We start from the raw sequence: 17,093 nt of genomic DNA on the forward strand, positions 1-17,093 counted from the left end.
TTACTAATGCTAAAAAGGTTATGTTTGGTATAATTGATGTTATATTAAGATGTTGTTAACAATTGTTTTATTTGCTATTTACAAAAGTAATTATGCATCAGAGTAAAAACACAAGTACATAGATGTATAAAGAGTTCTTAAATTAGAATTCTTAGAATGGTATGAAAATAGTATACTCTTCGAAAGAAAATGTAGTAAATTTTTTAAAGATACATTTAAATATATCTAATTAACCGCAATGTAATTCAATAGGAGGTGTGTGCAAGTAATCACGGTTGAGTAGTTGTGTGACAGGGAGTGTGTGTGTGCATGTTTTGTGACCTAGTTTTTGTGTAGGTATATGTGTGTGTATCTGTTTATGATAAAGTTGAAAAATTATACTCGTAGAGCAATATTATGTTTTTCATTTATGTTTTATGTTTTATGTATACTGTATCTCTGTTTACACGAAACGATTGGCAATACTGTATACCAACAAAAACTCATTCTTTATCCATGTTTTTGATCAGGTTAACTTACCATCAGAAGATCATTAATGATTGATATATACTCATATAATGCTTCAAGTTTTCAGTATTCTGTAGAGCGGACAAGTTATCATTAAAGAAAACAAAACAGTTATTTCGTTAAATCTAAAACTTACCAAATAAGTTAAGAATATTCCAACATACAAAAATGAGTAAATTACACGTGTTCGAGATACACAATAAACATTTATACCACGTGATATACAATTAAAATAAGTGGGAAAACATAAACAGAGAGAACGTATGTTTTCAGGATTTGTTGCTATGCAAATTTCGTAAACTATATATAGATTGTAATATTCTATTAACCACTTTTGAAACTTATAATAAGTTTATCTTGTGAATCCCCTGGTTCATTTGATAATTCACACACAGGGATAAACCTATTTGGGATAGTTGTACCTTTTAGGGTATTTGTTAACAACCAATTGTGCAATATACTGAAGAATTATAAAAAAAAACATGTTTTGAATGACGCGGGATTTTAATTAGCCAATCAAACTAACGAATATTCGTGAAACATACATGTTTCTATGTTGTGATGTTACAATGTTGTTTCAGATAAGGATGAAGAATGGTACCTTTTAAAACGTTTAAACCTGCTGCATTTGTTTCCACCTGTCCTAAGCCAGGAACCTGATGTTCAGTGGTTGTCGCTTGTCGAGGTTATTCATAAGTGTTTCGAGTTTTTTATATAGATTAGACTGTTTGTTTTCCTTTTGAATGTTTTACACTAGTCATTGTTGGGGCCTTTTATAGCTTGCTGTTCGGTGTGATCCAAGGTCCCGTGTTAAAGACCGTACTTTGACCTATAATGGTTTACTTTTACAAACTGTGATTTGGATGGATAGTTGTTTCGTTGGCACCCATACCACATCTTCTTATATATCTATATAATATAATTCACATATATAACTTGATACTGGTGAAAACTTATAAATGATGTTTTAGGATAGTTATAATACCTGGACAGAGTTTCGCACCCATCTCGACATCCAGGCGTACCATGGTAGAACGACAAGTAAAGATAGTGACATATTTATGTAGGTAGTCTTTAACCGTTTGCCATAATCTTAACGTTAAACAATCACATTGAACACAGCCCTCGCAATTTCTGTTTGTAAAAAAGAAAAGTAATATTTATAAAGTAATAAATGAGTTATTTAGTTAAATAATAAAATTAAGTTTTCAACCCTCCGAAACAAAAATTAACATTATAAAGATTTCAGATGAACAACATCTTTTTAGGAACTGTTCACTTGCTTTGGCTATTCAAGAAATTTTGCGCTTACAAATCGGGATGTTAAGCTAACTAAAATAAATCAATAGTCCTTTGCGAATAGTGATTTTGTGTCTAGATTTTATAGTATATCCTTCATATCATCTTGCATGGTTTAAAGTTTTCTGTTGAGTGTTTTTGGTTGACGAAAGTTTTGTCTCAATCTTACCCTACGAAAGGTTTTCCATGCATCTTTATTTGCTTTTCTGCTCGTTTCGAATTGAACTATCCACAATCCTTTTGTTGTTTGGACTGAATTCTGTATCAAAATTTAACTATATTAAACTTCAACTTGAAACGAAAAAGTTCAAAGATAATGTGGCTTTTCTATGTATTTACCCTTTCGATTTTTGTGCGCAAATATGGCAGTTGTTTTTCATTTGTTCTGTTGACTGATAACGTATGATTATATGGACTTCCCCTTTTTCAATTTGCCTCAGAGTGCAGTAACTTTGTAATACTTTATTCCTGTATCTTTTTGTCAGAAAAACATAGGACTCGATTTTACTTCGTTCAGAAACGTTCGAGGAACATGTGTCTTGTTCACCATAATTGATTTCCTATATTTACGTAACCCATGTTACTCCCGTTATACTAGTAAACAAAATGGTATAATTAGTGTTTTCTTAATGTTTAATGTTTATAACTACAATAAACCAATCTATCTTCGTGACAGTTTTACTTTTGTTAACTTTTATCTTCCCTTGAATAAATGCAAAAAAAATAATCAGAAAATTGCGAAAATAAATCGCCGCGAAGTGTACAGTATCTTATGTATGTTCAAGACGGTGGAAAATTAAGAAATACAATACATAAGAAAGTTCTGCTTAAGGTGAACCAGAATGAACAGTAAGAAGGTTTAACAGAGCTTTAAAATAAGGCATGTTTGTTTAATGCCACGACCAACACGATTGCTGCCACATTTTGAACAAAATTTGTTTACCCTTTAAATATATATAAACCAGTATACATAATAATGTGTCATATATTTTAGTATCGATTGTAGCATGAAGTTTTAGTTGTTGAGTAAGTGCTCAATTGAATAGTCCTGTGAACTGTACCAATCGTGTCCTATCCCGATTGTGACATATTTAATGATGTGGATTCGCATAACGGGTGATGCAGTCATAACACAGGAGACGCTTATTATGGTGACGCAGCCGGTCACTTTCCTATTGTAGGATTTCCTTAGTTTTTGTTTTTATAATGATGTGTAACAGCAGTAAACAAAGGTTGCCTCCCGAGAGAGAGATATGAAGATCGAGATCGAGAGAAATATGAAAAATTGTATTTTTACTCACAGTTTAATCAATGGATTCAAGAGTTTGTTCATAAGATTCGTTGGTATACTGCTAATTGGATTATGTGACAAGTTACTGAAATAAAATGATGAATGATATTTTGTTAATTTGATTTGAAGGAGTTTGTAATTAGCAGAACATTTGAATGAGTGGTTCATCTGTACCCACAAAATCCACAAAAAATGGTATCACATGAATAATTATTAATCCATAGTATTGTTGTTTTGTTAGTAATTGCGGAGAATGAATGATACATTAGAATTTGCTTCGTTTGTGATAAGTAATAATGTTATGACTGAATGACCAAACTCGAAGCATGTATAGATTCATCATCATCATCACGAAATACTGTTAAAATGAGATCCTTCTTACGTACTACGACATTTCAAGTTTTACTGGCATGTCAAGACAATAACCCAGGATATGATTGTATCCCCTCAGAGTGAAAGGAAATTAAAAGTGGAACATGTAATGTAGATATCGATATAAAAGTGGTACGTGTATGTATCCTTATATTTTTTTATGATTATTGTTTTGTTGCATAAAGAAAATTACCAGAGATAACTTTGCACATTTTGACCCGTCTCTTTGGAAATCAGCAGACAACACAATTTTACACAAATATTTATTCAAAACATTTACAAGTAGATACATAGTACCACCCATTGTTGATCGTTTATGTCAATTCATGTGTACAATACGATTGTTGTTGGCATTGTATCTTTCGGCTAATGAAATGGGACGTTACAAAATATACCTGTGTAGTACGCAAGGATTTAATTAATGAATTACAAAACGCTAAACCTGGTTGCATTTCACTACTCTTCGGAAAGTAGGACACGCATAACAAATAGCTTCTATTTGCCAACGTGAATATCATTAAATTATTATCCAATCGTCAAACAAACATAGACCAACTAGGAGCAAAGTTTCAAATCATCCTGGTGCTTTGTATGTAACCTGGTTTCACAAGGTTTATTATATTTACCTAATATTCATGTTACATTTGATTCTTATTGTAATTGACAAAAAGTAAGTGTTATCCCAAATAACTTCAAAATTATATAGTTAACTTACATTTCTTCAAGAAATGTATTTTTGTCGAAAAACCCATCTGGAATTGACGTGATCCGGTTGTTGTCGAGGAATCTAGAAATATCAACAGTATTGTATGAATATGCGACAAAATAAATGATGCATCAATTCATCAATTATTACGAGAATAGGACTGACAAACAGATGTGCAACCATAGACATCAACAGCAATGAAAACTGTATTGTTTTAAATTCACATCTTATTCAGTCTAATATTTCAAACAATTCTATGTAAGTTTGCCTTAAACATGTTAAAAAAAATCAACATCGTGCACTCTGTAGAACTCGGGAACTGGAAACATTGTAATTACATTTACTTATTAAATTCTATAAAAATGCTTTGTAGTTCTTCTTGCTGCTCGGTGAATAAGAAGGATTTTAAAAAATCTAAACCTTGGTGAATACGCAACCATACATGGTCATAGTCATTATACATACCCTTATCTTTATTATGTTTCCCTAAATGATATGCTGATAATATTTGGGTTCCAACCTATTATTACTCTCAGACTATTTAGACAATACTCCTCATCATAGATAAATGAAAACTAAAATCAAAGATTATATAAAGAAGAAGACGTGGTAGGATTGCCAATGAGATAATTCTTCACAAGAGACCAAATGGCACAGACATTAACAACTATAGATCACCGTAAGGCCTTCAATAATCAGTCTGTATCAATCATATCATTTACATGCAACACACTTAAAGCCAACAAAATAATTCAGCTTTTGCGGTTCTTATAACATATGTTCAAGTATTCGGCTTTCAACATTCTTGAAAGTAAATCAAGAAAAGCACTTCCTTTGCATGGATTTTAACTGGCGTTTTTGAGCTGATGATACCTTCGAGGACTGATAGTCCAAAAGCGTTTTTCTGAATTGACTTTCATCCGGAAGGCTCAAAGCCGAATTTTTACAAGCCAAACATTTTTAAGAACCGAACAAGTTGAAGCGCTACATTACAAAAAAGACCTTTTAAAAACAATATAAAATTTATCGAAGGTCAACGTTGACCGAGGACGTTGAAACCTTTGTCTCATTATAGTTTTTAAATTTATAACGGTAAACCTTTGATGAATTTGGCTATATTTGTATATAATTTTACATATATATATATATATTTCACAGTAGATGAATCGCACTTGCTTGCCCTACCTCCGAAACAAATATATTGTTGTCACCGCAGACAAAATTCCAAACAGAATATGTTTGATAAATGGATTACATATTGACATATCATTTGAAAACCCCACCAGTACACCGACGACCCTAACGAAGCAGGAAGTCCTGACCTATTGTGAGAGAGATTTATGATCAATTAGAATATTAATTAAAACTGAAGAACTAGATCTTTGAGAAAACAACCAATGGTTCGTACAAAATTTCACTTAGACGCGGACCATCAAGATTTTGAATTATTTTATTGACAACATATTTGTAAAATTCAGAGCACGCGTATTTATAACAGACTATTCACATGTCTATGAGAACAGCTCTGTCTCTCTTCTTGTTGACTTGTTTGTTTATCCTTATGAGGCAGATTTCAAAGAGGTGCGTTGGAAGAAAAGAAAAACAAAGCTGGTGATGTTATTATTCTCATGTTAAGCTATACAGGCGATGTCCTTTCACTATGGAATTTAAAATTGTGTGACTATGCTGACGGTAACTGTTAAATAAACTTAAAATATAATATGACAGCATTCCAGCGCAGTCTGCTTTATATCATTACTGACGTACATTACAAAGTTACAATGAGGGTTAGTTGAAAACTTTACGAAAAAAAGATTACAAATCTATTTGCAAAGTTTTCCTTTCTGGGTAACATCATTCCAAGAGCGCTTACATATGAATTACAAATGTACTAGCTGATATTTTACTATAGGATAAGTGTTTTGATTTTAAACATATTTTATTCCTTTAGATATGAAAAGGATTGAGCAACAGGCACAGCCTATAAAAGCTCTCTCCATATTACATGTACAAGGTATGAATCAAATGTTGACAAATGTATTTAAAATAATACAATATAGTAAAAAATGCATGCTACTTATGAGCACACACAAGCAAATATATATTTACAGTGTTAATTACTAAATGTAAAGTATATTTAAGTATGTAGGCAATTTATCCTAATTTATTCAAGTACCTCGAGGCATGTATTATAAGTCATTAGAAATATATATATATAAGGTTTGAAAAGAGGGTCAAAAGATACCAAAGGGACAGTCAAACTCATAAATCTAAAACAAACTGACAACGCCATGGCTAAAAATGAAAAAGACATACAGAAAAACAATAGTACACATGACACAACATAGAAAACTAAAGAATAAACAAAGTGAAAGAGACACTTAGCTTACTTAGTGGAAAAAAAATGAATTGTTGACGGAAAAAGGAAAGAAATGAAAAAATAAATACATAAGGAAATAAATAAATAAATAAATAATTTAATAAATACATAAATAAATAACAATAAACACTAAATAAATACATTAATAAATAACTATAAACACTAAATAAAACAAAAATTAAGAAAATTTCAAACAAAACGGTGAGTGTCACTGATATATGTTTGAACAGATTTAAAAACAGCAATATTCATATTATATGAAAATAATCTGTTTCCAAAAAGTAATCAATCAATATCTATTTCAATATTATCAACAATGAGGTAAATAGAATCCAGTAAAATCTATCTAACATCATTTTACTTAGGGCAAATAAAAAAGAAAAGATTAATATCCTCAACAGGGTGATTACAATGTGCACAAATAGTGTTTTCTGATAAGAACTGATTAAACAAGTGAGATTTTAGTATGCTAGCATTATTTCTGAGTTGACAATGACTTATTTTTATGTTTCCTTATCCCACAATTGAAAGGTTTTAATATTTCCTCAGTTTTATAAAACTTGTCCAATCCATTTCTAAATATACACAAACTTAGGGAATTTTCTTTATTTAAAGGAAGACTAATCTAAAGTCTTATGGTGGAAGGAATGAAACTATTAAAGTAAAAGCTAAGTTTAGTAGAAGAAGGGTGAAAAGTATTATTTTCATTCCTTGAAGTATGAGGGGTTTGACTAGAAAATATGGCTGGACTAACTCATAAAAGTATTCAGATGTCATTCCATTTAATATTTTATAAAACATAATAAGCTTATGTTTATTTCGTCTTTTCTCCAGAGTTTCAAATTCTAATTCAATATAAAGTTTTTGTCTAGAGGAATTTCGTCGTAGTCCAGTAATTATTCTAGCAGCTTCTATTTGAATATTGGCAAGAAGCTCAGACTCGTGCTGTGAGCAATTTCCCCAAACAACGTTACCATACTCTAACAAAGGTCTAATAAAATCATAATAAACACATATAAGTGAATTCCTGTCTAATAAATGTTTAACTTGTCGAATAAAATTGGGAAAGGAAATGGGGAATGTGTCAAAGCTACAACAACCCGACCATAGAGCAGACAACAGCCGAAGGCCACCAATGGGTCTCCCGCACCCGGAGGCATCCTTCAGCTGGCCCCTTAAAAAATATGTATACTAGTTCAGTGATAATGGACGTAATACAAAACTCCGAATTATACACAAGAAACTAAAATTAAAAATCATACAAGACTAACAAAGGCCAGAGGCTCCTGACATGGAACAGGCGCAAAATTGCGGCGGGGTTAAACATGTTTATAAGATCTCAACCCTTCCCCATACATTTAGCCAATGTAGAAAAGAAAACGCCTAACAAAATTAAAATTCAGTTCAAGAGAAGTCCGAGTCCGATGTCAAAAGATGAAAAAATAAACAAAATGACAATAATACACAAATAACAACAGACTACTAGCAGTTAACTGACATCCCAGCTCCAGACCTCAATTTAACTCATTGAAAGATTATGTTTTCATCATATGAATGTCAGGCAAAATACATCCCGTTTGGGGTTCAGTATCATACTATCATAAAATACATAAGAAGAACATAACCCGTGTCATGCCAACAACTGTTTCTTTTTAAATAAATGTGTTTAGTTCCGATGCAAAGACCCTATAAGTGAATCAATATTAAAGCCAAAATATGCAATCTTAAATGACCTGCCAACAGTATCGTAACTATACTCCTTCGTATAAGTCTGTTTAAAGGTTTTGTAAGCTTTTGCGGTGAATACTGACATTTTTGTGTTTTGTAACGATTATTCCCATAAAAGATTGGATGTGAAATACCTGAACGTATAAGATGTCTGCATGTTGAGTTATATTTACGAATTATTTCCTTATACCGATGATAAAATTTAGTAAATGTTGTGACTAGTTTGTGATATCGAAAACCCTGGTGTAATAATTTTTCAGTAATACACAAGTTTCTCTCGCTTATATCTAATACGTTGTTACATATACGAGCGAATCGTACAAGTTGAGATATATAATTACCATAAGATGGTGACAAGGGAACATCACCATCTAAAATATAATTAACTGTAGGAAATGAAAAATCATCTCTTTTATCATAAATATTTGTATTAAGCTTCCCGTTAATGATATAGATATCAGGATCGGGGAAAGGGCAGTGGTCATTGCTAGTATTAGCTTTATTTAAAGTAAGTTCAACAGGATAAATTTCTTTAGTATACATACTGAAGTCGTCATTATTGAGAGCCAATATATTATCCAAATATCAAAACGTATTGTTAAATGTTGTATCAAATGTTGTTTCGATGGGTCTTTGCTAGTTTTAATCATAAATTGTAACTCATAACAATACAAAAACAGGTCCGCAATTAATGGTGCACAGTTAGTCCCCATTGGAATTCCAATAACTTGACGATATACAGAATCTCCAAAACGAACAAAAATGTTATCAAGTAAAAATTCAAGCGCAGACATAATATCAAAGCATGACCACTTGACATAGTTCTTTTGTTTATTGAGTCTAAAAAATCACCTAAAAGAGTTTGAACATATGTACTCATGTTCTGACTTTTCAAATGCCCAGTTAATTAGGGATGTGAATTTTTTCTTAATAAGAATATGAGGCAAAATGGTATATAGGGTAGAAAAATAAAAACTTTGAACAGATTCAAAATCACCAATATATGCATGCAATTTATCAAGTACTTTCAATGAGTTTTTGACACTCCAAAAGTAATTATTTCAACTATTTTCAAAGGCCTTATTTCAACAATGATTATCAGGTTTTTTTTATTGTACCAAGTGTACTAGTAAGTAGAATAGACAATTAAGTAGTGGAACAATGGCTTGAAAATGAAATAAATCTATATTTGTAAGGTTTTTTGTGTAGCTTCGGAAGCCTGTACATAGTTGGGGACTTTCATTGTATTTGGTTCTGCTTGTAAAGACGTACACTACAAACTCCTCAGAGTCTGAATTTTTGATGTCTGAATTTTTATATAATAATTTTTATTTTTACATATTGTAAAATTAAATTCTTTCATTTCACAGCAATAAATCAAACTACCTAATTAACTTGAATTTTGTAAGATCAATATTTAATTTAGTTAGATGGGCTGATTTACACCAGTCAAAACTAAACTTGAAGGTCAAGACTAGTCGAGACAGGTCGAGACTGGTTGAGACTGAGTCGAGACTAGTCGAGACAGGTCGAGACTAGTCAAGACAGGTCGAGACCATTTCAGACTACACAAAGATAATCAAGTACTGAATCAGACTAATTAAGTAAAGTCGAGACCTAGTCGAGTACACTTAAGTACAGTTAAGTACAGTCGAGACAATGTCGAGACTAGTCGAGTAAAATATGTGCTCGATTTTACTGGTCGAGCACAAAAACTGGTCAATTCAGACTCAGAGTTTGTAGTGGTAGCTAAAAGTTTGTGTTTGTTACAGATGTCGTTTACTGAAAATGAAGTCATTTGGAATGTTGGTGAATTTATGACTTCCTTTTGCAGAACCTCAATATAAAATTTACGTCAAACAATAATGATATTATTAGCAGCTTGTAGTCGGGACAAAAACAAATTCCTTGGCTAGTGTTTTTAGTTTATTTTTGATACGCGAAATAAAATAGGGTTTTTATGGTTGTTGTTAAGAGTAAAATGTTCTTTAAAATGTTGTATATAAATATCAACTATCTTCATTACTGAATTAAAACAAGAGTCCAAAGATTTTTTGTCAGCTTGTTCACGTTTTACTCATTTCAAACAGTAAGTACGGAGTGAGTCGTGGGTGATATTACGACACTCAATCCAATTAATAATTGACGGGGGACGATATTTAGGTCCTTTACCGAGGAATGATATTAACTCTCGGTCACAAACGATGTTAGGGTCTCCTGTTATGACAATGGAAATGGGGCCATAAGTGTATTAGGAATTACTGCAATTACATGACATAGGTGTATTTTCACTGATATATTAAAATACGAAGCACAGATAAACGAGAACGTGTTTTTTTAATAAATATTATCAATATGTGTGTTCCAAGAAGCAAATCAAGAGGTCTCATCTGCAAAAAGTTTAACATCATTAACAATGTCCTTTACTATATCAGTTATATAAATGAGAAATAGAAAGGGTCACAAAACTTATCCCTGAGGGACACCTGCATGTAGGTTTAGTGTTTTCTATCGTGATAGAAAGTTACTGCTGATAATTGTTTCCAATAGAAAAGTTGAAATAATTCATTCAACTGTTTTACGGACGCAATTATGATTAAAGTGACAGTTAAATAATATATATAGCACAGTTGTTCACGAATTTGTTCCAATTGTCGTAAACACAGTATACTCTTATTGTTCCTCGATTCGGACATTTAAAAATGCACCTTATCACCGTATTACTACTTGCCATATATTAAACGATGGATACCCATTTGTATTTTTTAAAACAAAAAGAACGATTGAAGTTAAAAAGTGGACATTTTAATAATTAAGTAAAAGACAAATTACATATAGGTACAATAGAGGACGGATTTGTGGTTACGACAACTGGAAAATATAAATGGGTATTTATGATACAGATATTTCATATCGGTCACACAAGTCATGATGGTGTGCGTTAAAATTTCGAAGGAAGGACTAACATTTTACCACTTGAAACCCTAGGTAAACAGCTTACCCTATCAAAGTAAATCATGATGGGGAATGCTAACTCAGTAACAGCTTTTCAACTGAGAAATATAATTGTAACTATATCATGTATATTGTTGAAAAAATTCAAGCAATGAAAATCGTCAATACTGCCTCTGCAATGTCTTCCCTATCATCACAGGCTGATTAACCATGTAAAACAATTAAGGTAACAAACTAACAAATGAAGGAATCTTACGACAGAGAAAAAGTCTCTTGCTATGCTTCAATTAATTCTGAAATTATTTCTTAACATGCATTTTACACATCCTCATTTATTGTATTACATTGTTATAAGTTATAGATATATGTAACTTACAATTTCCTCAATTTACTATTTTGAGATAGTAAATTCTCGGGTAAACGGTCTATGCGATTGTCAGACAATTCTCTACAAAAACAAAATGTTTTAATTCACAATAGGAAATGATGCACAGGCAGAGTTAAAACATAGTACGATGTGATTAACATTGATATTTTGAAGGCGAATACCTTTGTTTACATCTGAGGTTTAACTCCTGATGGAATATTTATATGTTGGTAGCAAAGTGATGGCATATGACTATTTCAAAATTAAACTCTTTTTTGCGAAAAATAGCTATAAGGTTCCCAAGGAAAAGAAATGATTGACAATGTTATGTTTACGGAAAGACACTGTCAGTCAGACCTTTTGCAGCAATCTTAGAAATCTAACAGCACAAATCTCACATTTATTCGTATTTTAGCGTGAATAAGTATTAAGGTCTGATATCTTTAAACACCTGTCATTACAAAATTCAATTTTGTGTCACAAAAGTCAATTTTGTCAACACAAAAAATAAACACAAAATTGAATTTTGTCTACAATAACGAATTTTGTCATTCATTGCAAAATTCAATTTTGTGTAGACAAAATTGACTTTTGTAACAAAAATGATTTTTGTGACACAGTTTTGTATTCAAATAAGTCAACAGAATCCAAACTAAACTATTAAATTTGCACACAATCTTCAAATTTGGTAACAAAAGTAAATTCTGGTTTAACTAACTTTTGTCCACTGAAAGATATATTTGTATGACAAAATTTTAATTTGTAGTATGCTACAAATTTTGTTAAACTGAACTCATTTTTGTTGAACAAAACTCACTTTTGTCCGTACAAATTGAATTTCGAGTACAAAACAACAAGAGTCCCATTCGGCGCCCCATAATACAAGCATGAAAAATGATCATAAGCGAGCACGGTTTCGACTTTCAGAAAAAGAAGAGTAATTAAACGTTGTTACTCTGCTTCTGGTTTTTGTCAACTATCAACTACATGTATGTACTTTATTATTTGAATTATTACAACATAAAAATTATGCTATATTTTCTATGTCAACACGGAGAGGTTGTGAGTTTGAATCTCACATGGACGGGGTAAGTGCACTATACTCCAATCTTAATTGACTACGATTGCCAGTTTTCCTGGCAAGATCGGTGGTTCTCTCCGGCCACCTCCACAAACTGACCGTCAAGAAATAACATAGTAATTGTGAAAGTGGCGTTAAACACCAACGAATCAATCAATATATTATTTACTTACTAAGATGAGTATAACTTACATATGTATATACATATAGATTCTACCACTGCACCAAGTGTGATACGATATTTAACTGTCGAGAGTGGATAAATATCGTATTGCACGATATTTGGTGGTAGAATCGGTGGTAGTGACGTCATCAGGCATGGTTGTTTTTTTGTCATGACGCCACAATGGGAATTTCAGAGGAAAGAAAGAAAATTAGACGTCATAATCAAATTTTGACTAATGGCAAACTGTGATCAAACGAACCACACGTTGATTAAATCAAAATAATCAACAGGTCAGAGAAAGTATGAATCGAGTAAGAATTAGAGAAATGTATATAAAAAATTAACAAACTGCCTTGTTGTACCTGATCCTACATTATCAAATTCCTATGGAATAATGATCACGTGTGATATGCAAAAAAGTCCAAATGACACTTTAAAATAAATGACCAATATATGACTGCTACACTGATATCAACTTACAAAATAATTAAAACATCATTTTTGTACAGTAATGTTTCTGGTATACTCTCAATTTCGTTGTTATTGATGTATCTGCAAAATACAAATTCGTCAATTATTAATAAAGCTGTTTTTTATGTCGTGTGAAATTTGTGTTTATGAATAATTACATATAGTCCCAAACGAGGTAAAGGAGCTACCATTTGATTTTTAGAGGGCGTGTGTGCTATGATGAAATTTGAGAAAAGGCAGGACAAGATCTAGAGTTTTGAGTAAAAAAACAGGCAGGATGAGCAACTTCATAAAACCCAGGAGGATGACAATTTATGTAAAAAAGTCAGAATAAACTAATAAAAAAGGCAGGTTCGAAAAGAGTGAAAATTAAAAGGCAGAGCAAAGATTACAACTATATCAAAAGATACAGGATATTTTCCACCTAGCACCTAGCACCTCCCTAAAAATCAAATGGTAGCTCCCTAATGTATGTTGATCGATAATTACTTAAATTAGTTCACTACTTTTATGCAACTTTTAATTTTTTATAGTCTTTTTATTGTTAATATTTTCTCTTTTTAGTTTCAAAATGAATATTTAACTTGTAAAGTTTCATTCGAAACGCTTTTCTAGATTATCCTCACCAGGAACGCTTAGACGTAAACAATTGAAAGTCAATCATACAGATGATGCATAAATAGACAGAAACGGTTTGGGCTATATGACTAAAATGGACAGAAAAAGTTGTCAAATTTATTTATGACCAATCAGCCTGAATGAGTTAAAAATTAAACCTTAGTTAAAAATAATTTTCAGATTTTTAAATTGGTTCCTGATGAAGGTAACTACAGAAAAGCACTTTGGACGCATGTGTTGTTTTCACTTTTAACAATACATTTTTATCTCAAACAAGACAATTTGGTCCATACGAACATAAAAGACAGTGTGTCAGAACTGAAATACTGACTACTTAGCTGATAGATCACCATCACAGTGGTGTTGGACCAGTGCTGGAAAATACAAATTACAGTTATGAAATAGATAACACACGTTTAACTCACATCTTGGTTAATTTTCCATTGTTTGAAAATAAGTCATCAGGTAAATGCCGTATTTGATTTTCAGCAAATGATCTGAAGATATAAAATATTAAAAAAGATTGGGTACAATTGCCAATGAGACAACTATCCATCATAGTTCAAATGAAGTGGATGTAAGCAATTATATGCAACCACACGGTCTGCAACAATGAGAAAAAAAAAACATACTCTATAGTCGACTATTGTAGGCCCCAGGATTAAAAAAAAATGTGAACTTGAACAATTTAATCGAGAAAACGCTTGGCCTTATTTATAACAAAACAGTTTACAAAAAATTAATATGGCAGACATAAACCAACGACAACCACTGTTCTACAGTCTCTTGATTTTGGACAGGCATAAGAAACGTGCCAGGGTTAAACATGTTTTTGAGCGCGTGACCCTACACCAAATCACGGACAGTGGCGTAACAGCACAACATAAAAACAAACTGTAAAAATTAGCATAAATTGGCTCAATTAAAAAAATCGTTTCGAAGAACAAAAACAACTTCTAACATATAAAAATACAGACACAAAGCATCAAATACTTAAATATTTTACTATATATGATGATAATCTTTAATAATATATTATTTCGAAGGACCAATTAGTTTACTTGGATCGTATATAAATTTAAAGGCTTCATAAACAAAATCATCGTAAAAAGAAGGAAGTGATATCCCGTATTTTTATAAGAACTCTACAGGTTACAGATAAACTTTCTTACTAAATCTTTTTATCTTTAAATAATTTGGAAAAGTCATGCTGTCAGTATCAAGGATCATCATCAATTTCACGGTTCAGTGAAGCTTCAATAAATAAATCATATACAGTTTAGATTAAGAAACGTACCGTATTCCGGTATGAAATTGTACTCTGTAGAACTGCTGTTATGTACGTAATAAATACAACTAACTTTATAGATATTCTTATTGAATATTTTTCCCTAAATATTTAATGACTAATTTAAGGGATACTTAATCGAAGCTGTAGATTGTGTAAACTGTTAACAGCAAAAGTGCAATAAAACTTTTGGTTTTTAAGGCAAAATATTTTTTTTCCTTATCGGTGACCTATGTTTTCTATTTGCTCATTCTTTGAAGCTATATTTAAGCTTTTTAAATTACAGTTTTGGACCAAGTGTCACAGAACTTTTTTTGAGATTCTGATAAAATATGTCAACATCTCTATTTCTTTGAAGAATGGTCCCTTTTACATACCTGTTTAAAAGTAAAATTTTGAACTTTAATGGTTCGTGACCCTCTATTTTTTTCGATCAATTTGATTGACTTTGAATGACACGATACCAAAACATACGGTAGAATAATAAAGTATTTGTTTTGCAAGACAATTTCTTTGTAAGTATTTCACTCTAATTCTTGATAGTGTCTTCAAACCAGTAAATTAAATAATTAGGATACGCGTCAGTAGGACAAAGCAATTGTAAAACAAAACAAAATATAAGTTTGAATAGATAAAAAATGGGATATTTTCTTTACAGATATTAATAGTACAATTTTTTAACTTACACTTCTCGAAGAAGGTGGTTGTTGTCAAGAAAACAAATTGAAATATGCACAATCCGGTTTTGAGAAAGTAATCTGTAAATATCCAATCACAGTTGATATTTCTTTAAACGAAAAGTAAAGACGTTCACATGTATCACAATACCGTCATCAGCTCAGTAATTACTACTTTGGTACTGATTTGATTAGTAAAATACCTCTCTTAAGCTGGTACATAACACTACAGGGAGATAACTCTGTAAAAACTAGCTGTACGTTTCTTAGTAAGGAAATCTCAATGATCAAAACTTGTGTTTGTTTAACTGCTATAAATCCAATGAAATTTTTCCGATAGAGTGTGTGGTGTCAAAGTAACTATTTTGTCAAAATTGTATGAAAATTAAACGAGCCGAATTAACTTCACTCCAGATGTTTGGTACCACCTTAAATTATTTGTTGACAAATTATTAAGAAAGTAATGTTCCAAAGCTCTCATGCAATGCTAGCCTGATAATTTTATATAATTGGCTGTTCTTTTTTGTCCCTGTCGGTCAAACAACTTTTCGCAAATTTATGTTCTATAAATACCGGACTTTCCAAGTTTTAGAATTGAGCGTTCCTAATGAAGGTAAATCCAGAAAAGAGCCTCGAACGCCTGTTTCTTCCTCTTCAACTTTGTACTTGTTTGGCTTTATAAATATTTTGATTTGAGCGTCACTAATGAGTCTTATGTACACGAAACGCGCGTCTGGCGTACTAAATTATAATCCTGGTACCTTTGATAACTATCTAACCAGTGTTGTTTTCAAATTTGATCATATCGTATTAATACCTATATTGTTTGTAGTAATTATTTTTTTCATCTACTTTTAAGTGTTAACTCATTTATCCATTCTTTATCTTTTTTTTTGTCAGTAGGTATCAAGTTACGTATTTTTCATTATCACTTGGTGAAATGCCTGCCTACCTTCCCACTGTCTCAACCTTTGGGTAGGGTTTAGGCAAACCAAAATATTTTTAAGTGTGGCCTGACTTGTACCTTTTAATGAAAGTGAAGCAATCTCGTCACACTTCCCTCACCTCAAGAGTCATCATACTATTGTGACTCTCATACCCATTCCCTAACAATAAATCCTCTATAACCACCGTGTGTTTTCCAGTTAGGCGCCAAATGTAACAGGACTAATCTAACATTCAAGTAA

The 17,093-nt window shown here is 31.7% G+C and overlaps 2 long non-coding RNA genes across 2 annotated transcripts in view; one reads left to right on the forward strand and one right to left on the reverse strand.

Annotated features, from left to right (window-relative positions):
• LOC143074416 (uncharacterized) overlaps positions 1 to 14,431 on the reverse strand; it is a 52,863-nt gene extending 38,432 nt beyond the window's left edge. Inside the window, exons 1-3 of the long non-coding RNA XR_012977845.1 lie at positions 14,367 to 14,431; positions 13,333 to 13,404; positions 11,615 to 11,686 (exon numbers count right to left, since the gene is read on the reverse strand). This is a non-coding gene — a long non-coding RNA (uncharacterized LOC143074416). The remainder of the gene's footprint in view (positions 1 to 11,614; positions 11,687 to 13,332; positions 13,405 to 14,366) is intronic.
• The window catches only part of LOC143075473 (uncharacterized), a 425,173-nt gene that overhangs the window by 253,417 nt on the left and 154,663 nt on the right, over positions 1 to 17,093 (forward strand). The gene's annotated exons all lie outside the window — the stretch shown is intronic.

Source organism: Mytilus galloprovincialis, chromosome 5, assembly GCF_965363235.1.
Source record: "Mytilus galloprovincialis chromosome 5, xbMytGall1.hap1.1, whole genome shotgun sequence".
NCBI classification, from domain to species: Eukaryota; Metazoa; Mollusca; class Bivalvia; order Mytilida; family Mytilidae; genus Mytilus; species Mytilus galloprovincialis.